This window comes from Belonocnema kinseyi, chromosome 3 (genome assembly GCF_010883055.1).
Source record: "Belonocnema kinseyi isolate 2016_QV_RU_SX_M_011 chromosome 3, B_treatae_v1, whole genome shotgun sequence".
In the NCBI taxonomy this organism is placed as follows: Eukaryota; Metazoa; Arthropoda; class Insecta; order Hymenoptera; family Cynipidae; genus Belonocnema; species Belonocnema kinseyi.
In genome coordinates, this window is record NC_046659.1 from 33,318,339 (window position 1) to 33,321,809 (window position 3,471).

Here is a 3,471-nt window from a genome sequence, read left to right on the forward strand (position 1 = left end):
ACATTATATACACCTAAAAAAAATAACCTGAAAATCGACGTATACGTGAAATTAAGTATCACGCGAAACATTAAAATCGCCAATTTCTTTCAAATGCGGATCGAGATATAAATAGAAGAACACCGAAAATTTCCGAAGCTTTCATTTTCGGCTTAAACGCGAACTTACAGTGGTAATCATGCACATTCTGTTTCGCGGCTCCCAAGCGGTAGGTATGGTGGGGTTAAATTTATACCTCGATCTACAGTTCTGAATAATATTATACATTACATTACAATTGAAAGACTAACTGAATAAGCTTTCTAACATTTTCGTGCTTATAATATTGTTCAGTACAGTTAAATTACATCTAAAATCGATAAAATATTTTGTTTATACAAGCGTTCTCAAAAGTGAGACATTCTCGGGGCCTGCCATACTGTAGATACGGCTCTGATTCCCACAAGAGGTGAAGGAAACACCTAGTTAGTATATAAGGGCCGTTCGAATATTAATATTCAACGTACGAAACTGCGTTAGTCCGTTATTGTATACAGCGCAAAGAGAAATAGAGAGTCACAATGCATTAGAAGTATCAGTATATATATGTATGTATGTATGTATATATATTTTTTTTATAAACATACTTTTGAATTTTGAACTCTTTCAATTTTTTTATGATTACTAATTATTTGTAAATAAGCTTCCAAGCTTACAATTCAAATTTTGAAGACTTGAATCCCATCGAGTTGAAAAGTATTCATATTTCATCATTGAAAATTTTTGAAAATTATGTTTCGAAGCTTTGCATTTTTACTGATCCCATTTTCGAAACTTTAATCTACTAGCATTTGAATATTTAACGTTTTGAAACTTTTCTGTTTTATAAATTTCAAGAGATTTCAAAAGATTTTAAATATATGAGGATGTTTTAAAAGATGTAAAGAAATTTTCAATTTATTTTTATAATCAAAGGAATTTCTAAGAATTAAACAAACTTTAGCAGGGTTATTTGAAAATATTCCAAAGTACTTTTCAAATCTTTAAAAAATGTTCTAGGTATTTCAAAAGATTGTGAAGGATTTGAAAAATCTAAGCCAATTTTAAAACATTCCAAAGAATTTTCAATTGATTACGATAAATTAATATGAGATTTTGAAGGATTTGATATATTTGAGGATATTTTAATAGATTGCAAAGAATGTTCAAATTATTTAAATAATGTAATATGAGACTGTCAAAGATTTGAAATATTTTAGGTTTTTTTTTTAATTTCAAGGAATTTTCAAGAGCTTTGCAAATTTTTAAGAGACTTTAAAAGGATTTGAAGGATTTTAAATATTTGAATCTTTTGCAGTTCTTTAATTTTTTTTCACTTAAAATATGTGGCTGATTTTCTTTTTTTTTTTTAGTCAAATATTTAGAAGTTGATAATCCAATGATTTTTCGATCGCGCCTGGTGTAATAATTCTGAAAAAAACCCTGAAGACAATGATGATGTGTGTAGACCTAAAAGTTAAACATAGAAACATAACCTATAATTCCTTGTGGCATTTGAAGATTTTCTTAATCTGGCATTAGATTTAACCAGCTATAGATAATAATTGTAGCACAAAGAGACAAAATGTACAAACGGATTTTAAGGTCAAATACTGGACAATTAAAAAACACAAAATTGGTTGATTTATCTCTCAGATTGTAGCTGTCAAAAATTGCTTGCTTCGCTATCGAACACTTTAACTGAGTGTAAAATGCCAACCACCTCAATTCTAATTTCTAAATCTGGCTGTGTCAAAGCTGACATCAGGTTGCGTGCGTGCGGTATACCTATGGTGACCACGCGACGCACACATGTAAAGGGTTGAGGGCCACTTTCATTTACCTCATGTCGGTCATTGTCGGTGGTCCAGAACTTTGCACACCGACCGAGTCCTGGAATCACTCTTGAATTTAAAACCGATACACACACATACACACACACACATATATATATATATATATATATACATATATATATCAAATAGCCATCACGGGTAGAAGGGCGAGTATGGGCGCTATGTTTCTATCAACTGATTTTCTAATGAATTGTGACTCTCTATTCTCTCTGACAGCGTTATATTTGGTAGTATTAAGTTAGTTTATTATAGGTTTACGTATAAGCCATAAAGTCAGGTATATGCTGCAAAAATATTGTATGAATTGATGGGTGTATATGTATATATGCATAGAAGCGTGGGTGTGTGTTGAACTTGTGACGCTACAAGTATTTTTTTTCTCTTCTTTATTTCCTTTCTCTTCGATTTTCTTCGACTGTCGCTGAGACTCTCGTCAATTGTATTAGAAATTTGATACCGTTGTTTATTTAAACTCTGCAATTAACATTTTTTTATTCTTCTGAAATGTTTCATAATTTCTAGACAATTATTGATCAGATTCTTAAACAACGAGGTTTCAAAACTTTACTCAACTTCTTCTCGTATCCGAGACTAATAAACAAAGCCGACGAATTTTTAAGCGACTAATTCTTTCCGTGTATGTTTTAAAATACTTACCTTATTTATATGATAGTACCTAATGCACCATTTTCATATGTGTTTTGCACGTTAGAGCATAACAAGATAGACAAATATTTCAATAAAACATTTTTTTAAATTGAAAAATTATTATCAGAGAGTTGACAGCGGCATCCTTTTGTCACTTACCACAGTTTTCCTATTTCGAGACCAAGCAAGACATGTCAATATACAATTACAAAAAGGAAGAACACAAGTCGCATTTTTATTCTAAGGGTACCTTTTCACGGAGCCCTGTTTTTAATTAATCGTGGAATTAATATTTTTCATAGGATTCATTTCTAGCTACTTTGTTGGTTTATGGTCTCCGTGAAAAGGTACCCTAATTTAAAAGTCCCGCCAAGAAGAGTGTAACTTTCACCGACAGTGCATGCTTGGTATTACGATCAAGTACGGCTGAGGGTGGCGTCCACGAAGGAATAATAAGGAGACATAACTGCCAGTGGGAAGCCTTTTGAAACTGGCAATAGAAACATTACCGTAAGTGGTAGCAAAGATATTTTTCCTACATGCGGCAAGGGTCTAGTTAGGCCACATGTCGCGAGAGCGGCGCTATCATCGAATTTGTGGCTTCGGTTTTTTCCGGTACTTTTCGGCTAGATTCGGTTATGCCGCTGCGTTCAAACGGATTATTTTGTACAAATGCCACGAGGCGCCGCAATAAACTCTGCTTTGTTAAGGATCCTCTGGATAAGGATGTGCCAATGTTCTCCCTCAACGGACCAGTGAAAAGTGGACAGGAAGTGACGTAAGACTCCCTGCGCAAGATCGTACTTTTAACCAAAGATATTATAAGCATAGATGCGGCACGGGAGGTCGGAGTGGGAGAACGATATATATATATATATAATTAAAAATTTGTCATAAGGACAACCGCAGGATTTCGCCGGGAGCGCGTGCTAATCTGAAAAATTGCACC